Source organism: Dendrobates tinctorius, unplaced genomic scaffold (assembly GCF_039654945.1).
Source record: "Dendrobates tinctorius isolate UK_male_01 unplaced genomic scaffold, ASM3965494v1 ptg000160l, whole genome shotgun sequence".
NCBI lineage: Eukaryota > Metazoa > Chordata > Amphibia > Anura > Dendrobatidae > Dendrobates > Dendrobates tinctorius.
This window is the reverse complement of record NW_027361827.1, coordinates 2,113,558-2,135,901: the sequence shown is the minus strand read 5'-3', so window position 1 is coordinate 2,135,901 and position 22,344 is coordinate 2,113,558. Positions and strand designations below refer to the sequence as shown.

General features: G+C 45.1%; 1 long non-coding RNA gene across 1 annotated transcript; it reads right to left on the bottom strand.

Moving 5' to 3' along the window:
* Positions 1–6,544: 6,544 nt before the first annotated feature.
* Positions 6,545–7,983, bottom strand: LOC141052385 (uncharacterized). The gene is made up of 2 exons (XR_012220795.1): positions 7,556–7,983; positions 6,545–6,772 (listed from the first exon to the last, which is right to left on the bottom strand). It is a non-coding gene; the product is annotated as an uncharacterized lncRNA (long non-coding RNA).
* Between the last annotated feature and the right edge of the window lie 14,361 nt (positions 7,984–22,344).

Here is a 22,344-nt window from a genome sequence, read left to right as displayed (position 1 = left end):
GACAGAAATTTACCTCCCCATCCAGGAACGATCGGACGCCATTAAACACTTGCTGTGGGACGTCCACGTCTCCTCAGACTGACAGGCTTTGGTGGATGAGTGGATAGGGGACGGAGGCAGGACCGGGTCCGGATCACCTGACCACGCTTCTGTGTTAGGGGTTGGGGTCCTGCCGGCCAGACTTATGAGGATACGAGGTGGCAGTACACGCCATACAAAGAGTCTCTGCGTGGGCGTACAGTAGTGACTGTTCACACTGTATCCCTCCGTGTACCTGAAAAGAAACGACGCACACTGAGGTAGCTATGGGTCTAGGGAAAGACCCGGGTCCACCGCCTACTGACACCAAGCTAAACTGCATATCCTAGTTCCGGGCGGTGGGGTGTACACTGCGGAGGAGGAGCTAACTTCTACATAGTGTCAGCCTCCTAGTGGCAGCAGCATGCACCCCATGGTGCCTGTGTCCCCCAATGAAGCGATAGAGAAAGATGGTATAACCAATTAATAGGCCTAGATATCTGGCACTTCCAATCAACAAAATCCTACAAATAATGGAAGCATATGCCAAATGATTAGAAAAAAACTTGAATATATTTTATTAAACATTTAAGATACAATACATTTAAAAATGATGGGGACACAGATAAAAAAAACGCTGCAGGCACAGGGTATTGCACTAAAATTCAAGATTAGTATAATGGTTGAACTCTATGTAGAGAAATAGTAGATAACAATAAAATTAAAATTAATGCTCAGGGTAATGCAACAGGGAATTAATCAGCAAGTTGCCATCATCAAAATAATTAAACCCATTGAAAACCCGAGAGGGACGGCTCAGAACAGACTGGAGTAGGAGCACGAGACTGTAGAAGGTAGGACCAGAGTAAGATTGCAGGGCCGGACCACGGACAGCAGGACAGAGCAGGAACACAGGAGTCAGGACTGGAGTAGGACTGCGGGACTGGAGCATAGACAGCATGACAGAGCAGGAACACAGGAGGCAGGACTGGAGTAGGACTGCGGGACTGGAGCATAGACAGCAGGACAGAGCAGGAACACAGGAGGCAGGACTGGAGTAGGACTGCGGGACTGGAGCATAGACAGCATGACAGAGCAGGAACACAGGAGGCAGGACTGGAGTAGGACTGCGGGACTGAAGCATACAGAGCAGGAACACAGGAGGCAGGACTGGAGTAGGACTGTGGGACTGGAGCATACACAGCAGAACAGAGCAGGAACACAGGAGGCAGGACTGGAGTAGGACTGCGGGACTGAAGCATACAGAGCAGGAACACAGGAGGCAGGACTGGAGTAGGACTGCGGGACTGGAGCATAGACATGAGGACGGAGCAGGAACACGGGAGGCAGGACTGGAGTAGGACTGCGGGACTGGAGCATACACAGCAGGACAGAGCTGGAACACAGGAGGCAGGACTGGAGTAGGACTGCGGGACTGGAGCATAGACAGCAGGACAGAGCAGGAACACAGGAGGCAAGACAGGAGTAGGACTGCGGGACTGGAGCATAGACAGCAGGACTGAGCAGGAACACAGGAGGCAGGACTGCAGGACTGGAGCATAGACAGCAAGACGGAGCAGGAAGACAGGAGGCAGGTCTGGAGTAGGACTGCGGGACTGGAGCATAGACAGCAGGACTGAGCAGGAACACGGGAGGCAGGACAGGAGTAGGACTGCGGGACTGGAGCATAGACAGCAGGAACACAGGAGGCAGGACAGGAGTAGGACTGCGGGACTGGAGCATACACAGCAGGACGGAGCAGGAACACAGGAGACAGGACTGCAGTAGGACTGCGGGCCTGGGACATGGACAGCTGGAACCACGGAATACAGGACTGCGAGACTGCAGCAGGAACCACGGAATACCGGACTGCGGGAGACCAGTGAGTACACGAGGAAGCAGGGCCCAGTGTGCTAGCAAACACGACGATCAGGCGCCTCCCTCAAAGGGGAACGGCCTGATATACCCCTGTCTGGTCTGCCATTGGTCCAACAGTGCTTTCAGATCAGGGCATTGCTGGAGCAAAAGTGACAGGAGGGAGGCGCGGCCGCGGCCTACAGCACATGCGCATTGCATGCGGAGACGCCGTCGGCCGTGGACCTGTCAGAAGGGACCGCCGCGGCTGTCGGGCGGGGGGCTCTGGCGTAGTAGCAGAGGCTTGGTGAGTATACAGTGGCGGCATGACACCAACCTGTTATAAAATCATGTAGTTCAAAAATTAAAACAAAACTGCTCCATTGAGCTAACTGGTACAAACTGCAAGAAGAAAAAAGTGCCAAAGTGCATACAGTGGATCCACACCAATAAGAAAAAGAATAATGCAGCAGATGCAACTGTTAGGAATAAACTAATCCATTTTCTCAAATTAAAGTGCAAAATTCAATAACAAAGGTAAGAAAAGTTGCAACGTACTGGAGATAATAATCAAAATGTATAGGCACTAAAGCTAAATAAAGCCACAGAAAATTACAAATCCTACTGTTCCAAACGGAGTTTGCAAGTAATGCTGCGTTTTGGTTAAATGTCACAATATGGAAAAAAAAATATATATATATATATAAACACTGCTGAAAAAAAATAAAGGGAACACTTAAACAACAGAATATAACTCCAAGTAAATCAAACTTCTGTGAAATCAAACTTCACTTAGGAAGCAACACTGATTAACAATCAATTTCACATGCTGTTGTGCAAATGGAACAGACAACAGATGGAAATTATTGGCAATTATCAAGACACGCTCAATAAAGGAGTGGTTCTGCAGGTGGGGACCACAGACCACATCTCAGTACCAATGCTTTCTGGCTGATGTTTTGGTCGCTTTTGAATGTTGAATGTGCTTTCACACTCGTGGTATCCTGAGACGGACTCTACAACCCACACAAGTAGCTCGGGTAGTGCAACTCATCCAGGATAGCACATCAATGCGAGCTGTGGCAAGAAGGTTTGCTGTGTCTGTCAGCGTAGTGTCCAGAGGCTGGAGGCGCTACCAGGAGACAGGCCAGTACACCAGGAGACGTGGAGGGGGCCGTAGGAGGGAAACAACCCAGCAGCAGGACCGCTACCTCAGCCTTTGTGCAAGGAGGAACAGGTGGAGCCCTGCAAAATGACCTCCATAAGGCCACAAATATGCATGTGTCTGCACAAATGGTTAGAAACCGATTCCATGAGGATGGTCTGAGTGCCCAACGTCCACAAATGGGGGTTGTGCTCACAGCCCAACATCGTGCTGGATGATTGGCGTTTGTCAGAGAACACAGTGTTTGATAGATTTGAAATTGACGCCCTGTTCTCTTCACAGATAAGAGCAGGTTCACACTGAACACTTGTGATAGACATGACAAAGTCCAGAGACACTGCGGAGAATGTTCTGCTGCCTGCAACTTCCTCCAGCATGACTGGTTTGGCAGTGGGTCAGTAATGGTGTGAGGAGGCATATCTTTGAAGGGCACCACAGCCCTCCATGCCCTAGCCAGAGGTACCCTGGCTGCATTAGGTACCAGGATAAGATTCTCAGACCCATTTTGAAACCACATGCAGGTGCACTGGGCTCTGGGTTCCTTCTGATGCATGACAATGCTAACCATCATGTGGATGAAGTGTGTCAGCAGTTCCTGCATGATGAAGGCAATGATGCTATGGACTGGCCTGCCCTTTCCCCAGACCTGAATCCAATCGAGCACATCATGACTCGTTCCATCCACTAACGCCGCTGTGCACCACAGACTGTCCAGGAGTTGTTGCTTTAATCCAGGTCTGGGAGGAGATCCCTCAGGAGAACATCCGCTGCCTCATCAGGACCATGCCCAGGCATTGAAAGGAGGTCGTACAGGCATGTGGAGGCCACACACACTACTGAGCTTCATTTATTTGTCTTGAGGCATTTCCACTGAAGTTGGATCAGCCTGTAATTTGATTTTCCACTTTGATTTTGAGTATCATTCCAAATCCAGACCTCCAAGGAATATTAATTTTGATTTACATTGATCATTTTTATGTTTTATCATTCTCAATGCATTCCACTATGTAATGAATAAAGATTTATAACTGGAATATTTCATTCAGTGACATCTAGGATGTGGTATTTGAGTGTTCCCCTTACTTTTTTGAGCAGTGTATATACACTGCTCAAAAAAATAAAGGGAACACTCAAATAACACATCCTAAATCTAAATGAATGAAATATTCTCATTTGTTCTGTACAAAGTTGAATGTGCTGTCAACATAATCACACAAAAATCATCAATGGAAATCAAATTTTTGAACCAATGGAGGCCTGGATTTGGAGAGACCCACAAAATGAAACTAGAAACAAGTCAAAATAAAAATCAAAACAAGACAAAATTAAAGTGGAAAGAAGTCAAAATGATACTCAGTATTGTGCGTGGCCTCCACGTGCCTGTATGAACTCCCTACAATGCCTGGGCATGCTCCTGATGAGGTTGCGGATGTTCTCCTGAGGAGTCTCCTCCCAAACCTGGACTAAAGCATCCGTCAGTTCCTGGACAGTCTGTGGTGCAACGTGACGTTGATGGATGGAGCGAGACATGCTGTCCCAGATGTGCTCAATCGGATTCAGGTCTGGGGAATGGGCAGACCAGGCCCTAGCTTCAATGCCTTCATCTTGCAGGAACTGCTGACACTCTCCAGCCACATGAGGTTTGGCATTGTCCTGCATTAGGAGGAACCCAGGGCCAATCACACAAGCATATGGTCTCACAAGGGGTCTGAGGATCACATCTCGGTACCTAATGGCAGTCAGGCTACCTCTGGCGAGCATATGGAGGGTTGTGTGGCCCTCCAAAGAAATGCCACCCCACACCATTACTGACCCACTGCCAAACCGGTCATGCTGAATGATGTTGCAGGCAGCAGATCGCTCTCCACGGCGTCTCCAGACTCTGTCACGTCTGTCACATGTGCTAAGTGTGAACCTGCTGCCTGCAACATCCTTCAGCATGACAGGTTTGGCAGTGGGTCAGTAATGGTGTAGGGTGGCATTTCTTTGGAGGGCCACACAGCCCTCCATGTGCTCGCCAGAGGTAGCCTGAGAGGCTCTATAAATACCCCCATATGCTGCTGCACAAGAGTTAATGCTGCCCCATAAGATGCTCCATAAATACCCCCATAATATGCTGCTGCACAAGGGTTAATGCTGCCCCATAAGATGCTCCATAAATACCCCCCATATGCTGCTGCACAAGGGTTAATGTTGCCCCATAAGATGCTCCATAAATACCCCATGCTGCTGCACAAGGGTTAATACTGCTCCAAAAGATGCTCCATAAATAGCCCCCATAATATGCGCTGCACAAGGGTTAATGCAGCCCCATAAGATGCCCCATAAATACCCCCCATAATATGCTGCTGCACAAGGGTTAATGCTGCCCCATAAGATGCTCCATAAATACCCACCATATGCTGCTGCACAAGGGTTAATGCCCCGTAAGATGCTCCATAAATACCCCCCATATGCTGCTGCACAATGGTTAATGCTGCCCCATAAGATGCTCCATAAGTACCCCCCATATGCTGCTGCACAAGGTTTAATGCTGCCCCATAAGATGCTCCATAAATACCCCTTATTTGCTGCTGCCGCTGCTGCTACAATTAAACAAAAAATTACATACTCACCTCTCCGTCGCTGGGGTCCAGGTGCCAGTGTCATGAGCCCCTGGCACCAGCGATATTTACCGATCCCTGTTCCATCGCCATCCACCGCTGAGTCTCCCGGGTCTCTGCAGTGGCGTTCAGCAGAGGGCTCGTACTGACTACGTCATCGCGCCCTCTGACCTGAATGTCACAGCAGGACCCGGAGACACAGCGGTGTATAGCGATGGAACGGGGACAGGTGAATATTGCTCTTCCCCCTCATACTCACCCCCCTCCTGGTGCACGGTCTTCTCTGCAGCCCGTGCTTCTCCATCAGTTGTCTGCTTCCTGCGGTCACATGGTACCGCTCATTAAACTCATAAATATGCGCAAATTTATGAGTTTAATGAGCGGTACCACGTGATCGCTGAACGCAGAAAGCAGATGACCGAGGGAGAAGCAGGGGCTGCAGAGACGTGCCAGGAGGGGTGAGTATGGTCTCTGACACCCCCGCTCCCCCTTCTCCGCCCATCTCCGGTATATGACTCGCGTATAAGCCGAGAGGGGGAACTTTCAGCCCAAAAAATGGGCTGAAAATCTCGGCTTATACACGAGTATATACGGTAATATTGAGTTAAGAGGTTACTTATGTTAAAAAAGGAAAATGTATTAATCTGCTTTTTACATTACATTTTGTATCTGTCTGGAGTTTGTGTCAGACTGTATCACAATATGTTATCTGTTGTAATAAAAAATATTTGATTAAAAAATAAATAAATAAATCTGAAAATAAAAAATAGAAATAAAATAGACCAATACACATAATGAAAAGGAGTAGAAACGTGAATTAATAACCCACAGGGATAGGTGACCCCAAACCGGGGACTGGAATGAAAGTCAAAATTAATATTGATAAAAATGAAAGGTGAAAATATAGCGTCCAAAAAGCTTTAATAAATACAAGTGTCAATAAATAAACTAAATATATAAATATACATGAATAACTATAAAGTGCTGTGCATTAATTTTCATTAATCTTCTTTCTTTCAGCAATATGACGCATTCATGACTTGACACGAATTCCACAACAAGCGACATCCTCCATAATCCGAGCCATCCACACCAGGTAGGTATATATGGATATGTATAGAATATTACTAAACTGAAAAAGATGTAGAGATAATTAGGACAAGTAAATAAAAACAAGGACAAACGAACTACCTACAATAAATACATTAAAACAATTCCAAATATAAAAATTAATTTAAAATTATTATCGTAGCATATCCTTCTAATCCTCAAGAATTGGCCCGTTGGTATGCCAATTGCCTAGGGTTTGACGATGAGGCATGCAACAATGAGTTAACGGCTGTATCTCTCCGATATACGTTAGTTTCAATACGAGCATTAGCTCCTTGTGTGACGGGGGCGGTGGACTGGTGACGTGAGACACCGGTCTGTGGAGACGTCACATCCGGTTGAAGACAACGGAAGCGCCGCATACATGCTGCTGCCACCACCTCAGAAATCGGCTTGAGAAAGGTCCGTGCTGTTAGGACCGAAACGTGGCCATCATGGGCTTAATAAATTAGCTCTCCTCTTCACAAGAAATGCTGTGCTGTCCCTGATCTTTGGTGTGCTGTATCCAAGGTTTGGTATTTGCCTTTAGGAGCGTCTTTTTGCACCCAGACTCTCTATTTCTTTGTCTCTTGTGCTGCTCTAAGTTTATTCTTACTAGATGATAGATAGCGCTGTGCTTTGTTGGCATAATACTTCATATAAATAGATAGACATGTGTCAGTAGCACATAACTGAGGCAGGGAATAGTGGATCTACTTGCTTTCTAGCTATGAGGTTAAGCATTCCCTCTCTCTGATCAGAATATTAGGTGCTTGGAGTCACATAGACGTGTACAGGGTCATGTGTATATAAGGCTCTGACATACCAATTATCCGCATATCTATATGGCTCGTCGCCTGTTCCTTCTATAAGGATGGGCCGCCACAAGAGCTCTCAGCCTTTGGAGAATAATTCTTCTTTGTTCCATGGCACTGTATGGTATAGCGGCCCTCTCTTGTGCCTGGATTTGCCCTAGCAGAATGTTAATGCCTATAGAAAATAAATATTAAAATTATTACTTATGGAGGAAGATACGGAATATACACAGAGAAATCAGGGTGTCAATTTTTTACATTTGAGATATTTTGGGAATGATTACAGTTTAAGGAGTAGGTTTCTAAGTTATAGTACCCAATCCCAGTCTGCTGCAACTAAAGCTAAAGAATTATTGGCTTGTATTAGATCTTTAATCATCTGCAAATATATATAGCATGAATGATTCCACAGCGCTTTAAAGACCTCATCATCATCATCACTGTCCCCATTGGAGCTCACAATCTAAATTCCCTATCAGTGTCTTTGGAGTTTGGAAAAAATGGAGAACTCGGAGGAAACCCATGCAAACACGGGGAGAACATACAAACTCTTTGCAGATGTTGTCCTTGGTGGGATTTGAACTCTAATTAGTGATGAGTGAACGTGATCGAATAAGGTGTTATCTGTGCATGCTCTGGTGCTAACCGAGTGTCTTCGGCGTGCTCTAAAAATAAGTTCAAGTCTCCGCGGCTGCATTTCTCGCAGCTGTTCGACAGCCACAACACATGCAGGGGCTAACAAACAGACATTCCCGGCAAGTGTTCCGGGTGTCCAACAGCCATGAGAGCTGCAAGCGCAGGGACTCGAACATATTATTTGAGCACGCCGAACACACTCTGTTAGCACGCGAGCATGCTCAGATAACGCCTTATCTGAGCGCGTTCACTTATCTCTAACCCTTATCCATCTATATTAATGGGTCATTTCTAGTCACTTTTTAGGAGATAATGATGGAAAATGTGGATGAATAGTTAAACCTAGCTCTATGGACATGCAGCTGAATGTATTTGTTTCTTTTTTTTGTAAAATTATAGCTGCAAATAAGAGAGGGAGGCCGTAAGAAACTGCATTGGCCATTTTGGGGTACTAAAAATTGGTCATACTTGTTTGTTTTTTTAGTTTCATAAATGTCATGGAAGAGCCCAACGACCATTGGTTGCCTCCTTATGTCAGACATCTATGACCAAATACATGTTACCTGGTAGCTATATATCATGGCTTTACCTGCCTTTAAAATACTTTTAAAGAAGACATTTGCCACCATCATGCCTTGTTTTACCGGATAGAAATGCCGCTCTTCTCCTGAATCCAGCGTTCTTTTTGTTTCTTCCTGCTACTCCCTGTTCCCGAAATATGACCCCCTCTTCTTAATCTAGTCTTGTTAGCCAACTGGGCATGATTCTCAAGAACACGCCCACAGACAAGAGTTGGGGATCACGCCTACTTGGCTAAAAATGACTGGATTTATATACAGAGACAAGTGGGCATATCTCAGAAGTCAAGAGACGCAGGAGCAAAATAAAGAGAGAGCAAGATTAAGGAGACAGGTGCCATTTACACTAGGTAAAGGAAACCAAATGAAGTATGACATATAAAGGGACAGGTCCTATTCAGTATTCATGCTATATGCTGTTAGTAGTGACAGTGATAGATTATGTTACTAGCCGTATGGTCTGACCTGACATGATGACTTTCTGTCCTGCTGGAAAACCTCAACTCAATAAATGAGGATAAGTGTCCTAAATAATCTCAACTCAATAAATGAGGAGAAATGATCTTCTAGAAAATCTCAACTCAATAAATGAGGAGAAAAAGAGAAATAAATACCAAAAAGCGTAAAAGATATGAGAAACCGCAACAAGAGATGCTGTCTCTCCAACCGCCTTCACTCCATCAACAGTTTGTTTCCACGACGACGATTACAAGGTCCCCTACTCGAACATTCTAAAGGGGAGGGACTTCCAGCAGCCAATAGGATTCAGGTATTAGTAAACATTCTAGATAGATTAGTCATTTGCTAAAACGGCCACCTGATAACTTGACTTATTTAAAATGTAAATGGTCAAGTATCAAAAAAAATAAAAGCGATAAATATGCTACAGCTGCCATTAGTTCTATGCATGAATAAAGCCGCCATAAGTGTTTTTAATCTATGATATTTTACAATCTGCCAATCTAACACCTTTTTGGGGGAATATAGAGGCCGCCTTTATGGCTCCTACAGGGCCATTTGGAAAATTTGGGTCTTGTTGGTCTTTCTCCTCTGTATAGAGGGGCGGCATTTTAACAAACAAGGCTTTGGGTACTTTTTAAAAAGTTACATTTTTATACAAATGTTTTCCCGTCCAATCCTGAAACTTTGTACAAATTCTACACCATTGTAGAGGAACGTGTGACATTTTGTGCTAAAAAGTTGCCAAAACTTTAAAGACGAAAACAAAGAACATTTTTGATTATGTGTAAAATCCATGAACCGTGTGCCCCATTTTGAAGAATATGATGCAAAATCATCAATAAATACCACAGGACAAAAAAATAAAAAGTGACTTAAAAATATTGCAAATGATGAATAGCGCCCCTTATGTTTCATTGATTTGGAAGCTTTAACATAGGATGGATCTTTTTGTTTTTTTAAATCCAGTTAATTTCTGATTAACTTTACCCCTCCCCAAACTTCAAAGTTTATTACTTCACTTTTCATGTGTGGGTGCAAAGCTTCCCAGGCAAACCCAATCCTATAGATATGTATAAAAAAGGAATAGCAGCACTCCAATTCCAAAACAATGATGGTGTTTATTTGCCCAACATGGCAAAGTTTTGGTTCATGTGTGAACCTTTCTCAAGCAAAGTATACGTGTATATCATCAGATATATAGGCACATCAATTACATGAAGAATCGTTAACAATACGCCAAAATCTAAAGATATAAAGTGATTTGTGTGTTACATATAATCTAATGTTGGAATAATTAATGTTCCCTTACCACAGAATAATGGATCAAACATTTACCAATATGGCGCTGGTCGCTTCAGTGCGGCCATACACATGCATGGTGTTTCTTACTGGGAGCGATGATTTCACGGACATGCGCAGCAAAGTTTGTTAGACGCCGGCGGCGGTGATATATGAATGTAACATGCATTACCGATGGGGTGAGTCTGGATTGTGATTAATTCTACATGTGTCTTATTTTGAGTAATTATTAGTGATGGTTGAGCATACTCACTAATACTCGCTGTAATTCCGCAGCCATCTTGGTTGTGGCATTACAGTGATTGGCTGGCCGCACAGTGTCATCAGGTCTATAAGTGACCTGCTGCCATGCCCGTCACATTCAGCTCCGGAAACAGTTGGTATAGGGAGAGCTGCTGCCGAGATAGGGTCAGATTTGGTGGTTTATAAGTTAGTGTGGGTAAACCATAATAGAATACACAAATCCAGGTAAATCAACCATCCTTCTAAGGACTAATTACAGGGTATATAGATTGCAGTGCTAGGTAGTCAGAGAGTGTATGCAGGTATATAGATATTTGGACATTTTATTAATAGCAGATTCTGGTACAGGAAGGGTTAATACAACGATTTACCGCAAGCCTACTGCCAGTAATACCATACTCAGGGCAGATAGCTGCCTGTTGTGAACTCTCTTAATCCGACTTTTGAGGCAAGGCTCTCTCTAGTGGATTCTGCTGGTAGTGGAGCTGGTCAACAAGATGTAAACCCAACAGCTGCAGAAGATAATTGGAGTAGTGGGGGTAGTGAGTGGGACTACATAAGCGAGCAGACTTCTCTCAGTGGCTGCCGATGATACTCCTTTCTTTGCTTATTGAGGATGTCTGTTTCCTGCCTGATCCTGCATTTTTCAGCTAAGTGTCGTTTGCTAAACCCTTTGCATCTGATTTTGCCTTGCTGTCAGGGGTCAGCTTGCTCCCCCAGGGGCTGCTGGCTCCTGCCCTGTATTTTTGTATCTTGTGTTTGTTTGCTCAGTCCCCTGCTGTAGTAGCCTGTTGCTAGCCGCCAGTTCACACCTGAGTGCTGATATAGTGGGGGCGAGGTTTGTGCAAACCTCAGTATTTTTTGTACATCAGTCGTGTTGGAATTGTTAGGGTTTTTGCATGATTGCAGACAGTGCCTTTTCTGTCCTGTCCTATCTAGTCAGTGTGGGCCCCATCATTTGCTCAGTCTATTTTCTGTCTGTGTTTGTGCTTCATCTTGTCTCACCAACAATATATGTTTGTGGGCTATCTATTCCTTTGGGGATCTGCTCTGGGGCAGTTTAGATTTCACCTTTCTGTCTTTAGGCTTAGTTAGTCCTCCGGCTGTGACGAAGCATCTAGGGCAACGTAGGAACGCTCCACGGCTACTGCTAGTTGTGTTGTTAAGATCAGGGGTCTGCAATCCGCTGAGCGACCAACCTCTCTGGTGTTCTGGTGGCATAGCCTAATGCCCTCTCCTCCTCAGTGACCCATTCATAACAGCTGCCATCCACAGCATACAATTATGGCGATCCCATATGGTGAAATGGTGAGAGCAAAGCGTATCTGTACTAATAATGAGCTAGTGTGATTTAATACAGTATAAAATAAAACAGGCTATCAAGATTCAATGTTAAAAATGCAAAATTCAGAATAGATGGAGTCAGTAGCGTAGCTACTAGGGGGCAGAAGGGGCCATTGCCTTGGGCCCCCGTAAGATGCAGGGATCCATTGGGAGACAGGGCCACTTATGTCATGAGGCCATGTCTGAGGTGCAGGGAGAGAGCAGCACAATGCCGGCTCCCCTGTCTGACAGACTGCACAGTGGCTGGTTGCAGAGCCAGAGTCTCAGTCCCTGCAGTGTGCTGCTATCTCACGGGAGCTCCTTCCTGGTGGCAGCAGCTGCAGTTACTTTCTCTCTGTGCAAACTCTGATTGGCTCTGGCACGCTGGGTCCTAGTGCCCCCTCACATTAAACTGTACACTTCCGGGTCCTGCCTCATTGTGCTGCAAACTTCATCAGTAAGTGGGGATGGAATTGATTAGATTCATTTACGTTGGGCATGTCATGATCACTGTGGGTTGAATGAGGGTTTGGGGGTATTGTCGGGGGCTAGGGCACTCGGGTGAATGTGAGAGGATGGGGTATTATGGGGGTTGAAGTGGGGGACAGGGCACTGGGGGGTTAATGTGAGAGGATGGGGGTATAATGGGGATTGGAAACAGGGCACTGGGGGTGAATGTGAGAGGATGGGGTATTATGGGGGTTGAAGTGGGGGACAGGGCACTGGGGGGTTAATGTGAGGATGGGGGTATTATGGGGAGAGTAAACAGGGCACTGGGGGTGAATGTGAGGGGATGGGGTATTATGGGGAGAGGAAACAGGGCACTGGGGGTGAATGTGAGAGGATGGGGTATTATGGGGCTGAAGTGGGGGACAGGGCACTGGGGGGTTAATGTGAGAGGATGGGGGTATTGTGGGGACTAGGGCACTGGAGGGGTTAATGTGAGAGAATGGGGTATTGTGGGTGCTAGAGCACTGGTGGTGAATGTGTGAAGATAGGGGAGAGGAGACATGGTGCTGTAGTGTGAATGTGAGTGGATGGGAGTATTGTGGGTGTTGGAGTGGTGGAGATGAGATAGGGCACTGGGGAGTGAATGTGAGAGGATAGAGGGTATTGTGGGGGAGGGGAACAGGGCACTGGGGCTGATTATTATACTGTTTTGATATGAAATTATATGCACTCCCATCACATGTCATAGTTGCTATCTTGGGGGGCTGGAGATAGGGGGCTTTTTATACTTGCGAGTCTTTTATTAGTATGATAAGTATAACAATATAGGTTAATAGCAATAATATGTTAATAAAGGGTTAATATCTAAGTATTAGTATAACCATGATAAGTATAAGGCCGGGGTCAGACTTGCGAGTATGATGCGAGAAACTCGTGCAAATCTCTCGCATCAACACCCGGCACTGCCGCCGGCACTCTTGTGTGGCTGCATAGAAACACATGCTGCCACACACTCCGGTCCCGAGTGCGAGCGGCAGTGATGGGTATTGAGGTGCGAGACTCGTGCGAGTTTCTCACAAGTGTGACCCCAGCATTAGCATAAGGGTGCAGGCAGAAGGCCGTATAACTCATGCGAGGATTGCTTCGCAATCCTCGGACTGGCCGCTGCCGCTCCTGACATGAGTGTGACAGTGTGATGGATTACTATGCAGCTGTTACACTCAGGTGTGGAGAGCCAACTGTCAGTCCGAGGATTGCGATACGATCCTCACACGAGAAATAAGTTGTCTGTCTGCCCCCTGACAAGTATAACAATACATTAACCACGAACTGCATTCTATTTAATAATTTCATAATTAATTTATTATTATAAAGATATTAAAGGCACGGGATAAATGTCTGCAGTCACTCTGAGACTACAGACGGCCAAATCATGATATGGTGCACCTGCTGTCATGAGATCCCAGAAGAAGCATTATTATTTATACGGGTACCAGTAGGGTAGTTACTGGATGGCAGACAGTGCTGAGGTGGCTGTCAGTCAGTGCCGTGGTGCTTACAGCCGCCACTTTCTATACACAGAGCGGTGACTGAAACCGTGCCAGCACAACCACTATGACTGGAAGAGCAAGGCTGCCGGGAGTTATAAAGTTAATTTCCTCCCTGCAGAGGAGCTCTCAGTGCAGGCACCACACATTGTCAACACTATTAACAATTTTACTGTGTATTGGAAGAGCATTCTATATAAAGGGGAACTCTGGGGGACATTATACTGTATGTACGGGAGCTGTGGGATCATCATATGGTGTATAGGGGAACTGTGGGCCCTTCATACTGTATATAGGGGAGTTGTACATGGGAAACTTAGGAGACATAATTAAATGTTAAGTGGGCACTTAAACATTATTGTTATAGGGGCACTCAGTATTGTGACCATCAAAGTTGCACATGGAGTATTATTACTTTCTAGGGACAAAATGTGGAGGGCACATGCACATGAAATTAATATTTTCTTGGAGGCAATTATACCATCTAGAGATCACAAAGGAGGCATTATTACGATGTAAGGGGCACAGTTGTGGCATTACATTATGGGGCAGTAAAAGGAGCTCTGTATTTGTACCACACAGCAGGTGCAGTAATAGGGAATCATATGGCAGTAGCGGCTCAGTATTGGGGTATCGGCAGGATGAGGAGTTTGTGCAGATTGGGAATACATTTGCACATGGAAACACAAGAAGCAATGGGATGAAACTGAAAGGGAGAAGATACAGATTAGATATTGGGAAAAACTTTTTGACAGTGAGGGTGATCAATGGGTGGAGCAGGCTGCCACAAGGGTTGGTGAGTTCTCCTTCAATGGAGGTCTTCAAATAGACGCTGAACAGACATCTGTCTGAGATGGTTTAGTGAATCCAGCATTGAGCATGGGGCTGGACACGAGGATTATGATTCTACATATGAACGATGCTGGAAATGTGAGAAGTCAGATGTGTCTTTGTTGTAATCTCTGCAGATGAGTCCTGGCTGGAGAAGTATGTAGACATGTCTGTCTGGGTCACACGGACAATAGACGGGAAAAGTGAATGACTCCACCTGAAAGAACGTCAGCTCAAAGTCACCATCTATAACTGTACTGTAATCTCTTATATGTTCTGTATGACTGGTATCTACCATTATGTGTCACCATATGGCAGTAATATCAGTGCCGGTCTTTGTATAGAGATTTATTTTCAATAACAGTGTGGTCATCTCCTGAGGTTCACCTATACCACCATAGCTATAATCATGATTACCTGGATAGGGGTCTCGAGACACAGAAAGGGCCCTTGTGCAAGAACAATATATGGGCCCTTTGCAGCCCAAGAGCTCCTTCTTTGGAGGAAGATATGGGCCTCCTTACCTCTTGCGCCCATGTTTTGCCCCCCCCTCGAGCTGAACCCCTAGCTACGCCTCTGTGTTATATAAATTTTACAGGTTAGCATCCTTTGAGTGCTGCCTTGCCAAAGCCTGCAGAGTATTATTCAAAATGGCTGCTGATAAAGTAAAATATATCAGACCTGTTTGAAAAACACTGCAAATGGTACAACGGTTTATCATTTGAAGAAGGCAGATGAACAGGTTTAGTCATATGTTCCTCCATCAATTGCCATTTTGAGAACAAGAGTGCTGAATGAGAACCTGTAATGCTTACAAATCAGTAAGTGTCACAAAATAATGTCCCAACACACATTTTGTCAAAATATACATAAAGTGGATAACCCCTTTAAAGAGAACTTGTCACCAGGTCTAAAGTGACACGTTTGATCTAATTTTAATCCAGCTGCTTCTTTGAGTATTCATTTTTTTTTTCTTTTTTAAATCTGCCATACATTGCCAGACATATGCCCAAATGGGCATCAATAGTAGAATTATGCAGAGCATATCATCCCTTTGATAGAGATGATAAAAATTTGCACACTAGTCGCACTACGAAAAGGCCCATATTGCTAGAACCATATGGAGGATTTAAATACAATGCTGAATGGAATACTCAGAGCAGCTGGAATAATATATTTGCAAAAATTGGCCATATTTGACCTGGTGACAAGTCCTCTTTAAGTCAGCTGATTTAATATAATACAGTTGTGGCACCCCAGAGTCTGGGTGCCACGGTGACATTGTCTCCCTCTTAGGGGTGATGTCATTCCTGGAGGCAGGGCGGGTCTCCATGCTAGGTAAAACACAGCATGCATCGTAATTCCTGCTCCAAGCCAGAGGGGGGGAGCTCTAGACCTGACTTCAGGGTAGCTGTTCTCTCTGGATAAGAGGAGTCATTTAAGTCTGTTTGGCAGTTGGTCGGTGGAGAGGGAAGGGACAGGAGCGGAGTCAAGGGTTCTGGGGAATTGAAGCTGCGTGGAGCTGACCCCGGAGCGGAGCGCTGACAAAAAAGGACGCCAGAGTCCTTGGCTGTGCAAGTGCTGTACGCCCCGACAGCCGAATCTGGAGGGCAGGGGACTTCAAGCTCCCTGGCCACACAGAACACACGCAGACCAAGAGCCCAGGGTTGACAGTGAAAAGGCAGTGCCTGTGATTGGCAGACAGAGTGAGCCTTACAGGTTAAAACCAGCATGCAGGAGAGGGCCGCAGCTTAGCTACAGGCAGCAGGGACCCGAAAAGAGAGCGCATCAGGAAGGATCCCAACCCCACCTGGCAGGGTGGACCCCCTGAATGCCTCCAGGCTAGCCAGACTCCTGTCATCTGTAACTGATTCCCCGGATTGCATTTCATCTACCAAGAAGTTAAAGGTAAAGAAAACTGCACTTTTCTGTGTCCCTTACTTATTCTCTGCACCGCAACGTTCACCACCACATGAACAGCCAAAAATATTTGCCATGGGGCGCCGCTCTACCAATGAGGAGCTGTACCATCTTTTCTGCGTTGCCATCAGCCCCAGTGGATCTGAACCGCAGCGTCGGCCACCCATTGCCGAACACCATGGGTGGCGTTACGACTCAATACCATATAGCTATCCCCCATTTTATGACGCGGCCAGGGCCACGGAAACGGATCTCAGCCCCGAGACCTCCCCCAAAGAACTGTTCTGCCCGATTCCGAGTACCCCCCGGCCCTGGGGGGGGTGTCACAGTGGGTATGGAAAGTATTCAGACCCCTTTAAATTTTTCATTCTTTGTTTCAAAAACAAGGCCATTTGGTAAATTTAAAAAAGTTCATTTTTTTCTCATTAATGTACACTCTGCACCCCATCTTGACTGAAAAAAACAGAAATGTAGAAATTTTTGCAAATTTATTAAAAAAGAGAAACTGAAATATCACATGGTCATAACTATTCAGACCCATTGCTCTGTACTGAGTCGAAGGACCCTTTTGAACTAGTACAGCCATGAGTAGTGTTGAGCATTCCGATACCGCAAGTATCGGGTATCGGCCGATACTTGCTGTATCGGAATTCCGATACCGACTTCCGATATTTTTTCAATATCGGAATTCGGCATCGGAATCGGAAGTTCAGTTGATTGACAGCCTGACGTCATCATGATGCGCGGTGTGTGCGCATCATGATGCGCCGTCATTTCGGGCCTTCCGGGGGTCTCTGCCGGCCTGCCGGGGGGCTGTGCCGGCCTGCCGGGGGGCTGTGTGGACTGCCCGGGGTCTGTACCGGCCTGCCGGGGGGCTGTGCCAGTCTGCCGGTGGTCTGTGCACCCTGTGGGGGTCTGTACCGGCCTGCCGGGGGGCTGTGCCGGCCTGCCGGTGGTCTGTGCACCCTGTGGGGGTCTGTACCGGCCTGCCGGGGGGCTGTGCCGGCCTGCCGGTGGTCTGTGCACCCTGTGGGGGTCTGTACCGGCCTGCCGGGGGGCTGTGCCGGCCTGCCGGGGGGCTGTGCTGATGTCCGGGGGTCTGTGCAAGCATCGTCCGATGGGACTACAAGTCCCATCTGGCGATGCCTGCTACCATGACAGTGATTGACACATTAGCCAATGATGGGACAGTAGTAGTCCCATCATCCGGCTAATGTGTTAAATGTTAAAAAAAAAAAATACTACATACATACTACATGCTACATACATACTACATGCTACATACATACTACATATATACTACATACATACTACATACATGCTACATACATGCTGCATGCTACATACATACTACATACATACTACATGCATGCTACATACATACTACATGCATGCTACATACATACTACATGCATGCTACATACATACTACATGCATGCTACATACATACTACATGCATGCTACATACATACTACATGCTACATACATACCACATACATACTACATACTACATATATACTACATGCATGCTACATACATACTACATGCTACATACATACCACATACATGCTACATACATACTACATATATACTACATACATACTACATACATACTACATACATACTACATGCATACTACATGCATGCTACATACATACTACATGCATGCTACATACATACTACATGCTACATACATACCACATACATACTACATACATACTACATACTACATATATACTACATGCATGCTACATACATACTACATGCTACATACATACTACATGCTACATACATACCACATACATACTACATATATACTACATACATACTACATACATACTACATGCATGCTACATACATACTACATGCTACATACATACCACATACATACTACATACATACTACATACATACTACATGCTACATACATACTACATATATACTACATGCATGCTACATACATACTACATGCTACATACATTCCCACACAGCAATGGCATAAAGTGAGACTAGGGACTTTTTTTTTAAGTGGCGGAGGAATACAGTGCGGAAGGATACCTACCTTCCGTCATTGGATTCCTGCAGCCCGTAGAGAACGGCAGCATCATCTGATGCTGCAGTTCTCTACCCAAGATCGTCGTGGGACACACTCGTGGACTGCTTCGGATCGTGGGTGAGTATTTTTGTGGTTTGTTATGTTAATATTTATTCCGGAAAAGACAATGGCTTCGGGGAACAATGTGACAAGTATTGGTAAGTATGTTACTCTATGTTATATGTACTGTATGTCTATGTATGTATTGTATGAATGTATTGTATGTATGTAGTATATATGTGGTATGTATGTAGCATGTAGTATGTATGTAGTATGTATGTAGCATGCATGTAGCATGCAGTATGTATGTAGCATGCATGTAGTATATATGTAGTATGTATGTAGCATGCATGTAGTATATATGTATGAATGTATGTAGCATGTAGTATGTATGTAGTATGTATGTGGTATGTATGTAGCATGTAGTATGTATGTAGTATGCATGTAGTATGTATGTAGTATGTATGTAGTATATATGTAGTATGTAGCATGTAGTATGTATGTAGCATGCATGTAGTATATATGTAGTATATATGTAGCATGTAGCATGTATGTAGTATGTATGTGGTATGTATGTAGCATGTAGTATGTATGTAGCATGCATGTAGTATATATGTAGTATGTATGTAGCATGTAGTATGTATGTAGTATGTATGTAGTATATATGTAGTATGTATGTAGCATGTAGTATGTATGTAGCATGCATGTAGTATATATGTAGTATATATGTAGCATGTAGCATGTATGTAGTATGTATGTGGTATGTATGTAGCATGTAGTATGTATGTAGCATGCATGTAGTATATACGTAGTATGTATGTAGCATGTAGTATGTATGTAGCATGCATGTAGTATATATGTAGTATGTATGTAGCATGTAGTATGTATGTAGCATGCATGTAGTATATATGTAGTATGTATGTAGCATGTAGTATGTATGTAGCATGCATGTAGTATATATGTAGTATGTAGCATGTAGTATGTATGTAGCATGCATGTAGTATATATGTAGTATGTAGCATGTAGTATGTATGTAGCATGCATGTAGCATGTACTATGTATGTAGCATGCATGTAGTATATGTGTGTTATGTATGTAGCATGTAGCATGCATGTAGCATGCATGTAGTATGTATGTAGTATGTATGTAGTATATATGTGGTATGTATGTAGCATGTAGTATGTATGTAGCATGTAGTATGTATGTAGCATGCAGTATGTATGTAGCATGCATGTAGTATATATGTAGTATGTATGTAGTATATATGTAGTATGTATGTTGCATGTAGTATTTATGTAGTATGAATGTAGCATGTATGTAGCATGTATGTAGTATGTAGTATGAATGTAGCATGTATGTAGTATGCATGTTGTATGTATGTAGCATGTAATTTTTTTTTTTTTTTTTTTTACATTCAACACATTAGCCGGATGATGGGACTACTACTGTCCCATCATTGGCTAATGTGTCAATCACTGTCATGGTAGCAGGCATCGCCCGATGGGACTTGTAGTCTCATCGGACGATGCCTGCACAGACCACCGGCAGGCCGGCACAGCCCACCGGCAGGCCGGCACAGCCCCCCGGCAGGCCGGCACAGCCCCTCGGAGCCTGCACAGACCACCGGCAGGCCGGCACAGCCCCCCGGAGCCTGCACAGCCCCCCGGCAGGCCGGCACAGCCCCCCGGCAGGCCGGCACAGCCCACCGGAGCCTGCACAGACCACCGGCAGGCCGGCACAGCCCCCCGGCAGGCCGGCACAGACCACCGGAGCCTGCACAGACCCCCTGGCAGGCCGGCACAGCCCCCCGAAAGGCCCGTACAGACCCCAGAGAGGCTGTACAAGGGCAGGAAAGGGTTTTTCTTATTCCGATACCGGAAGTCCCATAGACTTGAATGGGACTTCCGGTATCGGAATCGGCGATACCGATACTTTTTTTAAAGATCGGCCGATACCATCCGATACGATACTTTGAAGTATCGGACGGTATCGCTCAACTCTAGCCATGAGTCTTCTTGGGAATGATGGAACATGTTTTTCACACCTTTATTTGGGGATCCTCTGCCATTCTTCCTTGCAGATCCTCTCCAGTTCCATCAGGTTGGATGGTGAACGTTGGTGGACAGCCATTTTCAGGTCTCTCCAGAGATGCTCAATTGGGTTTAGGTCAGGGCTCTGGCTCGGCCAGTCAAGAATGGTCACAGAGTTGTTCTGAAGCCATTCCTTTGTTATTTTAGCTGTGCTTAGGGTCATTGTCTTGTTGGAAGGTGAACCTTCAGCCAACTCTGAGGTCCAGAGCACTCTGGAAGAAGTTTTCTTCCAGGATATCTCTGAACTTGGCCGCATTCATGTTTCCTTCAATTGCAACCAGTCGTCCTGTCCCTGCAGCTGAAACACACTCCATAGCATGATGCTGCCACCACCATGTTTCACTGTTGGGATTGTATTAGGCAGGTGATAAGCAGTGCCTGGTTTTCTCCACACATACCGCTTAGAATTATCACTGAAAAGTTCTATCTTCGTCTCATCAGACCAGAGAATTTCATTTCTCATAGTCTAGGAGTCCTTCATGTGTTTTTTAGCAAACTATATGCGAGCTTTCATATATCTGGCACTGAGGAGAGGCTTCCGTAGGGCCACTCTGCCATAAAAGCCCAACTGGTGGAGGGCTGCAGTGATAGTTGACTTTGTGCAACTTTCTCCATTCTCCCAACTGCATCTGTGGAGCTCAGCCACAGTGATCTTAGGGTTCTTCTTTACCTCTCTCACCAAGGCTCTTCTCCCACAATTGCTCAGTTTGGCTGGACAGTCAGGACTAGGAAGACTTCTGGTGGTCCCAAACTTCTTCCATTTAAGGATTATGGAGGCCACTGTGCTCCTAGGAACCTTGAGTACTGCAGAAATTCTTTTGTAACCTTGGCCAGATCTGTGCCTTGCCACAATTCTGTCTCTGAGCTCCATGGCCAGTTCCTCTGACCTCATGATTCTCATTTAGTCTGACATGCACTGTGAGCTGTGAAGTCTTATATAGACAAGTGAGTGCCTTTCCAAATCAAGTCCTATCAGTTTAATTAAACACAGCTGGACTCCAATGAAGGAGTAGAACCATCTCAAGGAGGATCACAAGGAAATGGACAGCATGTGACTTAAATATGAGTGTCTGAGCAAAGGGTCTGAATACTTATGACCATGTGATATTTCTGTTTTTCTTTTTTAATAAATTTTCAAAAATTTCTACATTTCTGCTTTTTTCAGTCAAGATGGGGTGCAGAGTGTACATTAATGAGAAAAAAATGAACTTTTTTGAATTTACCAAATGAATGCAATGAAACAAAGAGTGAAAAATTTAAAGGGGTCTGAATACTTTCCGTTCCCATTGTATTTGTTCAAAACGTCTCAGACAATTATTGCTGTTAT